Consider the following 13173-nt stretch of genomic DNA (forward strand, 5'->3'; position numbering starts at 1 on the left):
TGGAGTCGTTGCACTTCCTGACTTCAAATTATATTACAAAGCTATGGTAACAAAAACAGCATGGTACTGGCAAGAACAGACACTTTCACCAATGGAATAAAATAAAGAACTCCAAAATCAACCCATGTATGCATAGCCAACTGATCATCAGCAAGGCATAAAGAACATACATTGGGGAAAATGCCTTTTCAATAAACAGTGCTGGAAAAACTGGATATCCATTTGTACAAGAATGACATTAGACCTGTACATCTTGCACCTGCCAAATCAACTCAACTCAATGATTAGTGGGAGTAAATAAATAAATAAGCAAATAAACAAAAAAGACAAAACAGAAAGAGAGAAAGTAATAGCTATCATAATAATATGTTAAATTTTCAGGAGAGGAAAGAAGTGTGATTACTAAAAGTGGAAAGGGGGGTAGTTAAGATAGATCTACCATATGTTTCAGCCATCCCATTGCTGGATATATACCCAGAGGAATAGAAATCATCATGTCCAAGGGATACCTGTACTTCGATGTTTATTGCAGTGCTACTTACAATAGCTAAGAGTTGGAAGCAGCCTAAATGCCCATCATTGGATGAGTGGATAAGGAACATGTGGTATATCTACACAATGGAATACTACTCTGCTGTATAAAAAAAAAAAAAAAAGAATGCAATACTACCATTCGCAGCAACGTGGATGAAATTAGTGAAATAAGCCAGGCACAGAAAGAGAAATACCACATGTTCTCACTTATTTGTGGGAGCTAATTAAAATAAATAGATAAATATACAAATTTTTTCTTTAAAAATGGTATTTAATAAAACCCATTTCTTTTAAATTTAATAAAAGAATCATGGGTTTCTTTTATTTTTGTACAAAGAAGAAAATAACCCTCTAATAAAGTTTAGTTGGAAAAAAAGGACACTATATAAGTGGAAAGAGTACAGAGAGAAAAACGAGTGGAGAAAATGAAATCAGTGTAGAGGAATATTCTAAATTGAGCTTATTCTCATCATACAAATTTTATTAAAATAAAATTCATATAATATAAAATTCACCTTTTAACTCTTCTCGGGTGTACAGACCAGTGTTTTTTAGTATATGCCCAGAGTTGTGCGACTACTAACACTTTCTACCTTTAGAATATTTTTGTCACTTCAAAAAGTAATTCTGGGGTCGAACCTCATGGCTCACTCAGGAGAGTGTGGTGCTGGGAGCACCGAGGCTGCAGGTTCAGATCCTATATAGGGATGGCCGGTGCGCTCACTGGCTGAGTGTGGTGCAGGCGACACCAAGCCAAAGGTTCCATTCCCCTTACTGGTCACACACACACACACAAAAAGTAATTCTGTAAGTAGTAAGCAGCCATTTCCCACTTCTTCCTACAACTAGCTTCTACTAATCACTAATCTTTGTTCTGCCTCTGTGAATTTGCCAATTCTGGACATTTTGTATAAATGGAATTATGCAATATGCGACCTTTTGTGTCTAGATTTTTTTACTTAACATAATATTTTCAAGGTTTATCTATGTTGTAGAATGTGTTGGGATTTCATTCATTTTTATAGCTGAATGATATTTTATTGAGTGGATGTACATGTATCAGTTGATGAACATTGGGTTTATTTTCATATTTTGACTACTGAGACTAATGCTGCTATAAATGCCAGCATGCGAGTTAACGTTCAAATGTATGTTTTCAATCCTTTTGATGACATATATAGGAGTGAATTACTGTGTTAAATGGTAATTCTATGTGTAAGTTTTTGAGAAATTGCCCAAACTATTTTCCACAGAAGCTGAACTATTTTGCAGTGTAGGAGGGCTCCAACTTTTCCAAATCTTTGTCAATAGTTGTTATTTATTCTTGTTTTTATTATAGCCACCCAAGAGAGTGTGAAATAATACCTCACTGTGGCTGTGATTTACAGTCTACTAATCACTAATAAGCTGAACATCTTTTTATGTGCTTATTGGAGGTTTATATGTCTTTTATGGATTAGTGTCTATTCAAGTTCTGTATTTTTTAAAAAAATAATTGACAAATATTAATTGTACATATTTATGAGGTACAATATGATATTTTAATATCTGTATTTTAGAAAGATTAAATCAAGCTTATTAATGTATCCATCATGGTGAGAATGTTTAAAATCTTCTCTTTTAGCAATTTTCAAATATACAATACATTAGTATTAACTATAGTCACCAGGCTGTGCAATAAATTATTAAAAATAATTCTTTCTAACTTTGTACTCTGACCAACATCAACCATTTTCCCACCCACTCCCCCCAGACTCCTATAACCTCCATTCAACATTCTGGTTTTATGATGTCAACTTTTTAGATTACGCATATAAGTGAGATCACACAGTACTTATCTTTTTGTCCATGGCTTAGTTCACTTAGCGTAATGTCCTCCAGGTTCATCCATGTGGTCACAAATAACAGCATATCCTTATTTTTTGAGGCTAATAGTATTCCATTGTGCATATATATACTGCATTTTTTTTTATCTATTCATCCACTGATGAATACTTAGGTTGATTCCGCATCCTGTTACTGAGAATAATGCAGGAATAGTCATGGGAGTGCAGATGTCTCTTCAACATACCAATGTCAATTCCTTTGGATATATGCTCAGAAGTGTATACATCCTGTAGCATGTGATAATTGTATGTTTAATTTTGGAGAAACTTTCATATTCTTTTTCAAAATGTTCATGCTAATTTATATTCCCACCAATAGTATACAAGCATACCCTTTTATCCACATTCTCACCAACATTTGTTAATTCTTGCCTTTTTAATATCAGCCATTCTAATAATTGTGAGGTGATATCTCATTGTGAATTTAATTTTCATTTCCCTGATAGTTAAAGATGTTGAGCATTTTTTTCATATATATATATATATATATGGGCCATTTGTATGCCTTCTATTGAAAAAATGTCTATTAAGGTTTTTTTCCCACTTTAAAAAAAAACTAGATTATTTGTATTCTTGCTATTGATTTGAGTTCCATATATATTTTGGATATTAGTCCCTTATTAGATGAATAGTTTGCAAATATTTTCTCCCAATCCATGGATTGTCTCTTTATTCTGTTAATTGTTTTCTCAGTTGTGCAGAAACTTTTTAGAAAAATGCAATTCTACTTGTCTATTTTTTTCCATTGATGTCTGTGCTTTCGTGGTCAAACCAAAAAAATCACTGTCTAGAACCATATTGTTGAGCTTTCCCCTTATGTTTTTATCTAGTAGTTTTTCAGTTTTATGTCTTATGTTTAAGTCTTTATTCTGAGTTGATTTTTATATATGCTGTGAGATAAGGGTCAAGTTTTACTCTTCTGCATGTAGACCCAGTTTTCCCAGTACCAGTTATTGAAGCAACTGTTTTTTGGTTTTTTTTTTTACCATTGTGTGTGCTTAGCAACTTGGATGAAAATCAATTAGCTGTAAGTGCATTGATTATATTTATGGGCTCTCTTTTCAGTTCCATAGGTCTATGTTTCTACTTTTACACCATGATGTTTTGATTATGACATATAATTGAATTATTATGTATTTTTTGATTACTATGCAATGTTTTGATTACTGTATTAGCCTGTTTTTTGTTTCTATAACAGAATACCTGAGATGGGTAATTAATAAGAACAGAGGTTTTTTTGGCTTATGATTCTGGGACAGCTGCATCTGGCACAGGCCTCAGGCTGCTTCTACTCATGGTGGAAAGTGGCAGACAGCTGGCAGGGATGAGGAGATCACATGGCCAGAGGAAGAGAAAGAGAGAGAGACAGAGACAGAGACAAAGATAGAGATGAGACAGAGACACAGAGAGAGGAGATGCCATGTTCTTTTAACCAACCAGCTCTCATGGGAACTAATAGAGTAAGATCTCAATCAGGCCCTCATCCCTCAGGGAGAGCATTAATCCATTCATGAGGTATCCACTCCCATGACTCAAACAGTTCCCAATGCTACCACATTGGAGATCAGATTTCCACAGGAGTTTTGGCAGGGACAACACATACAAACTCTATCAATTACTATGTACTATAGCTTTATAGTATGTTTTGAAATCAGGGAGAGTGATGACTCCAGCTTTGTTCTTCTTGCTCAATATTGATTTGGCTACCCAGGCTCTTTTGTAGTTTCATACAAACTTTGGGTGGTCTTGTCTATTTCTGTAGAAAAATAACTTTAGAATTTTCAAAAGGATTGCATGGAATTTGTAGATTACTTTGGGAAGAATGAACATTGTAATACTATGAATCCTCCAATCCATGAATATAGGATATCTTTCAATTTATTTGTGTTGTCTTCGATTTCCTTAATCAAAAGTTTATAGTTTTCAGTGTATAGATCTTTCATCTCCTTGGTTTAATTTATTTCTAAATATTGTATTTTTTGGTACTATTGTAAATGGGATAATCATGTTTTTTTCAGATAGTTTGTTGTTAGTGTCTAGAAATACTACTTATTTTTTTATGTTTATTTTGAATCCTGCAACTTTAGAATTCATTTATTAAATCTAACAATTTTTAATGGAGTCTGCAGGGTTTTATATATATAATTGTGTCATCAGCAAATTGATAATTTTCTGCTTTTTCTATGTGGGTGCCTTTTGTTTACTTCTCTTTAGTAATTCCTCTGGCAGGGACTTACAATACTATGTTGAATAGATATGGCACAATTGGGCCTCCTTGTCGTTTTCCTTGATCTTAGAACAAATGCTTTCAACTTTTCACCATTGAGAATGTTATTAGCTGTGGGCTTGTTGTATATGGTCTTTATAATGTTGAGGTACCTTCCTTCCATTCCTAATTTGGTGAGAGTTTTTATACTAAAATGTTGAATTCTGCCAAATTCTTTTTCTGAATGTGCTGAAATAATCATATGGTTGTTTTCAACTTTAGTTAGTTAACGTGGTGTATCGCACTTATTTCTTTGGTTTGTTGATACATCCTTGCATACCTGGGATAAAACCCTCATGATCATGGTGAAAGACCCTTTCAATGTGCTGTTGAATTTGGTTTGCTAGAATTTTGGTGAGGATTTTTCCATCTGCAATTATCATGAAGAATGGTCTATGTTTTTTTGTTTGTTTGTTTTGTTTTGTAGTGCCCTTGTCTGGTGTTAGAAACAGGGTTATGATAGCTTTTTAAATGAGTTTAGGAGTATCTATTATTACTCATTCTCTTTTGAACAATTAGAGAAGGAATGGTATTAATTCTGCTTTAAGTAACTGTTAGAATTGAGCAGCGGAACCATTTGGTCCTGGGCTTTTCTTTGATGGAAGAATAGTTTTTATTACTGATTCAATCTTACTACACATTATTGGTCTTTTGAGATTTTCTGTTTTTTCCTGATTCAGTCCTGGTTGGTTGTATGTTACTAGAAATTTACCTGTTTCTTCTAGGTTATCTTCTTTTTTGGTTTACAATCATTCATACTAGTCTTTTTTATTCTTGTTAACTATGTGACATTCATTGTAATGTTTTTTTTTTAATTTCTGATTTTATTTAGGTCTCTCTTTTTCTTGTTAGTCTAACTAAAGATGTGTAAATATTGTTTATCTTATCATGAAACCAACTTTTAGTTTTGCTGTTCTTTTCTAGTTTCTATTTTATATATTTCTGCCATGATCATTATTATTTTCTTCCCTCTTAAGTTTGGGCTTCGTTTCTCATTTTTTTGTTTTTCCTAGTAGTGTAAATTTAGATTTTTTTTTTTACTTGAAATCTTATTGCTGTTGGTATTTATTGTTATAAACTTCACTTTCAAACAGCTTTTGTTGCATCTCATGAATTTTGGTTGCTTATGTTTCCATTTTTATTTGTCTCAAGATTCTTTAAATTTTCCCTATTAATTTCTTCTTTGACCATTGGTTGTTCAGGGACATGTTGCTTAATTTACACACATTTGTGAATTTTTCTAGAGTCTTTCCTTTAGTGATTTACAATTTTATAACACTGTGGTCAGAAAAGATACTTAATCTGGTTTTAACCTCCATAAATTTGTTAAGATGTGTTTTGTGGCCAAACATATGATCTACCCTAGGAAGTGTTCCATGTGTGTTTGAGAAGAATGTGTATTTTGTTACTACTGAATGGAATATTCTGTATATGTCTGTTATATTCATTTGTTTAAAAGAGTAGTTTAACACTTGTCATTGGACAAATGTAGTTTGTCCATGGATTGGAAAAGAGTAGTTTAGACATTTTCCTAATGTTCAATCTGTAGATGATCTGTGCATTGTTGGAAGTGGTGTATTGATGTCTTTTACTAGTTTTGTATTGCAGTCTCTCTCTCTCTCTTCAGATCGATTAATATTTGCTTTATAAATTCAGGTGCTCTGATGTCAATTGCATATATATTTATAATTGTTATATCTTATTATTTAACTGACCCCTTTATCATTATATAATGACCTTGTCTCTTTTTACAGTTTTTGACTTAAAGTCTATTTTGTCTGATATAGGTATGTCAACCTCTGCTCTCATTTGATTTTTATTTGCATGGAATAATTTTTCTATCCCTTTACTTTTAATCTGTGTGTATCCTTAAAGCTGAACTAAGTCTATTGCATTCAGCATATAGTTAGATCTAGGTTTTTTTGTATGTTTTAATTTGAGAATTTAATTCATTTACACTCAAAGTAATTATTGATATGTGAGGACTTCCTAGCTTCATTTTGTTAATTTTTTTTCTTGTTGATTTGTATATCCTTTGTTCCTCTCTTTCTCTATCACCATTCTCCTTTTTGATTTGATGATTTTCTGTGATGGAATGCTTTAAATCATTTCTTTTTAACTTCATGTATGTACTAATGGTTTTTGCATTGTGGTTACCATGAGGCTTATATAAAACATCTTATACTGAACACTATTTGAAGCTAATAACAACTTAACTTTGATGACTTAAACAAACTCTACACTTTTACTCTCACCCCACCCTACAGTTTATGTTTTTGGTTTCACATTTTACATCTTTTAATAATTTTCATTATTTAACAAATTATTGTAGTTATACTTGTTTGTAATAATTTTGTCTTTTAACCTTTATACTAGAGATATAATCATATTTTTACACCATGAGTACCATATTAGAATTTTGAGTTTGTCCATATGCTAAATTGATTATGTACTAGTTACATACTTATTTATTTTGTTCTTTTATTTGGCACACATTTTGCTGTTTCTGAGTTGGTTTCCGCATGTTAAATAAGGCAAGTATTTTTCTAGGCTTGTTAAAATGGTCTGGCGCATTAGTTCATTTTGTGTTACTATAACAGAAATACCTGAAACTGGGTAATTTATAAGGGAAAGAGTTTTATTTGGCTTACGATTCTGGCACAGCTGCATCTGGCACAGGCCTCAGGGTGCTTCTACTCATGGTGGAAAATGGCAGGCAGCCGGAGGGTACAAGCAGATCACATGGTGAGAAGAAGCAAGAGAGAGAGAAGGTGCCAGGGTCTATTAAACAACCAACCACCTCTCGCCAGAACTAATAGAGTGAGATCTCACTCATTAATCCCTCCACCCCCAGGGAAAGCATCAATCCATTCATGAAGGATCTGTCCCTATGATCCAAACAGTGCTTCTAGCACTGCCACACTGGGGATCAGATTTCCGCATGAGTTTTGGAGGTGACAACACATCCAAAGTCCATCATCTCCTGTTTGAGCAGTTCCTCCTCAGTCAGCCTCACAAGAGATTGTAGTTGCCTCAACTCTTTGTTCCTGTCTAACCCGCTCGATGCATGCAGAAACTAGTTTCAAGGAGATTCTGCAGGCCTGGATTTATTGCTGGAGCAAGCCAAGAAAGAAGGCCCAAGAAGTGACTTCTCTCCCATTCCTGCTTGCAGAAGCCTCCACCCACTTTCCAGGGAGAGGTTGAGGGCCTGGATTTATTGCCAGAACAACCTGGAGAAGAAGGTGAAGGGAATGACCACTAATTGAATTAGGCATGCAGAGGTCTTTGAACCTTTTTCCAAGGAGATATTAAAGTGACGTATTTATTTCTGGAGCAAGCAATGGAAGAAAGTGCATTCTTGCTTTTAAAGGCCTCCAACCTCTTTCTAAGAAGAGATTGTGAAACCAAAATTATTATTTTTAACAAGCCTGGGAAGAGGATGAAGACAGTATTCACTCTGCTGTTCAGTCAAGCGAAGATCTCACATTCTCACTACAGGAAGAGACTTCTGATCTGGAGTTATTATTGTAGTAAGCCTAGGAATGAGCTGCAGGGAGTGGCTACTTTTTTTTTCTATTCAGGCAATAGAGTTCTAGTAGAATGATTTCCTAAATGTTGAAACTATCAAATTTAAAGTGTCCATAATGACAACCTACAGAGTGCGAGAAAATATTAGAAAACTGTACATCTAACAAGAGATTAGTATCCAGAATATACAAGGAATTCAACCAATAACATGTTAAGAAAAACAACACCCCCCAAAAAACAAAACCAAAAATGAGCAAAGAAGCTGACATTTTTTTCTAAGGAAGATATGCAAATGAACAACAGACACTTGAAGAAAATGCTCAACATCACTAATCACCAGGGAAATGCAAATTAAAACCACACTGAGATATCACCTCACCCCAGTTAGACTGGCTATAAAGACTGAGAATGACAAATGCTGGCGAGGAAGTAGAGAGAGGGGATCTCTTCTACACTGTTGATAGGCATATGAATTAGTACAACCACTCTGGAGAACAGTATGGAGTTTTCTCAGATGACTACAGATAGATTTACCACATGATCCAGCAATCCTACTTCTAGGCATACACCCAAAGAATGGAAATCATCATGTCAGAGGGATATCTTCCCTCCCATGTTCATCACAGCTGTATTTCCAATAGCCAAAATATGGAACCAACCTAAATGTTCACTGATGAATGATTGGATGAGGAAAATGTGGTATGTATACACTATAGAATACTACTCTGCCATAAAAGAGTATAAAATTCTGCCATTAGTGGAAACATGGATGAACTTCGAGAAAATTATGTTGAGTGATATAAGCCAGGGAAGGGGGAAAAAGTACCACATGTCCTCACTCATAAGTGGAAGTTAAGAGAGAAAGAAGGAAGGAAACAAAGACCACAGTGGTGTGGTGTGCTGGACTCACAGAGGGAGAGAGCATACCTAGGGTTGCACAGTGGGGTGGGGGACATGGGGAATAATCACAATTTGTGGTAATGAGCATGCCGATAGTAACAAAATAACAAACTTAAGACACAGGTTCTTTGTCTGTATAGATCTTAAGGAAAATGTGAACAAAAATTGTCTTAATTCACAGTAGTTAACACTTACATAAAGTATAAGTATTATCTTTGACTTTTCCAAATAATATCCATTTGTAGTAACTCCATAGTCCCCAGTGAATGATCTTAGCACATGTCTTGAACACCATTGGACCATATGTAGAGCTAGGGCTGGGTCTGGAGCTCACAGACCCCTCAAGCTAATTCACAAACCCTTCACATGCAGGTCTATGAGCCAGGTAACTGGCAAAAAGGTCCTTGGAGCCTTGGTTGAAGAAGGATTAGTCTTTATTCAGCACACATACTTCTGAGAGCTAAGCAGTACAAAGGAGAAGTTCAGAAACTCAAATGCCACCAGCAATGTCCAAAGACAAACTGAATCTGAGCAGCTGCCAGCAGAGTAAACATGCTCTATTGTTAGACACAAGCTCTCTGCCCCCAGCCTGCTTCACAACCTCAAGAACACACATTAGCAACAAAGTAGAAAGATACATGGGTGCACATGCACACTAACTCTACCCACACACAACTTGTTTACAAGAAATGTCAAGGGAGCCTGACTAAATTATCCTATTTTCCCCACACTTGGTTAAGTTTCTTCCTAAGTATTTAACTCTTTTGAATGCTATTGTCATTGTAATAATTTTTATAATCAGATTTTCATATTGTTAACTTGTAGTGTATAGAAACACAATTGAATTTTGAGATTGATCTTGTATCCTGCATCTCTGACAAATTTATTGGTCATAAAGATTTTTTTAAATAATTAGATTTTTCTGAATATAATATGTCATCTGCAAACAGATAATTTTATTTTGTTACTTTCAGTTTAGATCTTTTATTTCTTTTACTTGCCTAATTGATTTTATTACTATGTTGAATAGAAGTGTGGGAAGTGGGAATTATTGTCTTGTTCATGATTTAGATCATAATCTTTCACACTTTCACCACTGAGTATAATGTTCGTTGTGGGTTTGTCTTATATGGCTGTATTAGTGCTTTTTGTGTTGCTATAACATAATAACAGAAATATCTGAGACTGGGTGATGGAGTTTGTATGTGTTGTCCCCTCCAAAATTCATGTGGAAATTTGATCTCCAATGTGGCAGTGTTGGAAACTGATTGAGTCATGGGGGCGGATCCCTCATGAATGGATTCATGCTCTCCCTGGAGAGAACATCCACTCTGTGGAAAATACCAAAGATCATCACTATGCCAACCACCAGGAACAGGACAGGAATACTTTTGCCCAGTGCATCCTGGGCTACCATTTAAGTCCACCATGCACTGGCTGCCAAGTTATGCACAGTGTGTTTATGACTTACCAATAGGCAGCAGTGGACAGAAGAAGCTTAGGATGCATTATGAGCCTGTCCTCCAAGGCTCAAGAATGCTGCCCAGGGTAAATCAAGTCTTGACTGCATGTGCCACGCTTTTACCACAGATGAGGGAGTGTCAAAGGAAACCCTACCTGGGTTTTATATTTCAGGGACAATGGGACTCACTGGGCAATTTGGAGGAACATCCTGCTTTTAGAAGAGAGAGGAACAAAGCTTGAGATGTTCCAGACAGTTCCTGCCAACCTTACAACAGGGAATTCTCAGTGCTTTTTACAGCTAATCTGAGAACTATAGGCAGAAAGAAAAGGGGGAGAGACTGGGTCACCAAAGGCTATCTGGGGACCAGCCAGCAGTTAATTCTTCCTCACATTTTGGGTAGAATTCACTAGTGAAGACATCTGTTTCCATCTTTATTGTATTGGAAGGTTTTTAATTACTGACACAATTTCCTTAATAATTACAGTTCAATTTAGATTTTCTAATTTTTCATGATTCAGTCTTTTTTTTTTTTTTTTTTTTCCTTTTTTGTGACCGGTAAGGGGATCACAACCCTTGGCTTGGTGTCATCCGCACCGCACTCAGCCAGTGAGCAAACCGGGCCATCCCTACATAGGACCCAAACCCACGGTGGGAGCACCGCTGTACTCCCAGTGCCACACTCTCCCGAGTGAGCCATGGGGTCGGCGCATGATTCAGTCTTGATAGACAGTATGTTTCTAGAAATTTTTCCATTTTATCTAGGTTATCCAATTTGTTGGTATATAATAATTAGTACTACTCTCCTAATTTTTTATGCTTGCAACATTGTTAGTAATGTTCCAAGTGTTATTTCTGGTTTTAGTTACTTAAGACATCTTTCTTTTTTTTAGTCAGTGTAGCTAATAGTTCATCAAGTTTGTTGGTCTTCTCAAAAGCCAACAGTTGATTGCACTGATTTTTTCTCTTGTTTTTGTTCTTTATTTTATTTATTTCTGCTTTAATCTTATTTTCTTCTGCTAATTTTGGGATTAATTTCTTCATTGTATTCTGATTCATTCAGTGTAAAATTAGGTTGTTGATCTGATATCTTTATTGTTTTATGCTATAAACATTTACAGCTATAAATTTCTCTCAACCCAGCATTCATTGTATCTCACAGGTCATGGCATTGTTTGTATTTTTATCTCTGGATTTTTTTTTAACTTCTCTGGTGAGGATTTTTTTTTTTATCCATTTGTTGTAAAAATGTTTAATTTTCACATATTTGTGACTTCCCATTTTCCTCTCTGCATTTTATTTCTAGTTTCATTTCATTGTGGTCAGAAAAGATAATTGCTATGATTTAAAAAATTTTTTAAAGAAATTTTTTGTGCACTAACATGGTATAGTTAATCAGTGCACACTTGAGAATAATGTGTATTCTGCTGTTGTTGGCTGGAGTGTCCTGTATAGGCCTATTAGATACAATAGATCTATAGTGTTGTTTAAGTCCTCTGTTTTTAAATTGGTCCTCCATCTTTTGCTCTATTAGTGAATTTGAGATATTTAAGTATCCTAATATTATTGAAGAGTTCTCTATTTCTCACTTCAGTTCTGCCACTGTTTGCTTCAGTTACTGGAGCTTGGATATTTGTGCATATATGTTTGTAATTGTTATAACCTCTTGGCGAATTGACCCTTTTACCAATACAATCATGTTCTTTTTTGTTTCTTGTGACAGTTCATGATGTAAAACCTATTTTTTCTAATATTAGTGTAACCACTCTTGCTTGCTCGTTGTTTATTATTTCCATGAAATATCTTTTCCCTTTCACTTTCAACCTCTGCATGTCCTTAGATCTCAAGTGAGTCTGTTTTAGGCATAATAGTGTGGAATCATGTTGTGTATGTGGGTTGCTTTTTATTTTCTATTATGCCAATCTACATCATTGATTGGGGAGTATTATTCACTTCCATTTAAAGTAATTACTTATAAAGAATGACTTAATATTGTCATTTTATTATTTGTTTCATTTATGCTAATATTTTTCTCTTATTCATTTACTCTGTCTTTCCTTGTGCTTAGTTGTTTGTAATGACATGTTTTCCCTTGTCATTTTCATCTCTATATTCTGCAGGCATTCTCTTGTGCCTATCATACTGGTTATATAACATTGCAAAAGCATAACAATGTATTTTATAATGAAGTTAGCTTAACTTTAATTGCATACAAAAACTACTCTTTTTTTTTTACTGCTCCATTCCTCCCATTTTATGTTATTGACACTACAAAATACAACTTTATATATTGTACACCTATTTGCATAAATTTATAATTATTTGTATGCCTATTTCTTTTAAATTCTATCAAAGAAAAAATGAAGTTACAAACTAAAAATTTCATTGGTATCAATTTTTATGTGTTCCCTTATATGTTTTTATTGAATAACTTTATATTGTGTGACTTCAAATTACTTACTATTATTCTTTCAACCTCAAAGACTACATTTACCATTTCTTTAGAAAAGATATAGTGGTTATAAACTTCCTCATTTTTTTTGTATATTTGGGAATATTGTTATTTCTCAGTAATTTTTAAAGTACAGTTTTGTTGG

The sequence above is a fragment of the Cynocephalus volans genome, chromosome 4 (genome assembly GCF_027409185.1).
Source record: "Cynocephalus volans isolate mCynVol1 chromosome 4, mCynVol1.pri, whole genome shotgun sequence".
NCBI classification, from domain to species: domain Eukaryota; kingdom Metazoa; phylum Chordata; class Mammalia; order Dermoptera; family Cynocephalidae; genus Cynocephalus; species Cynocephalus volans.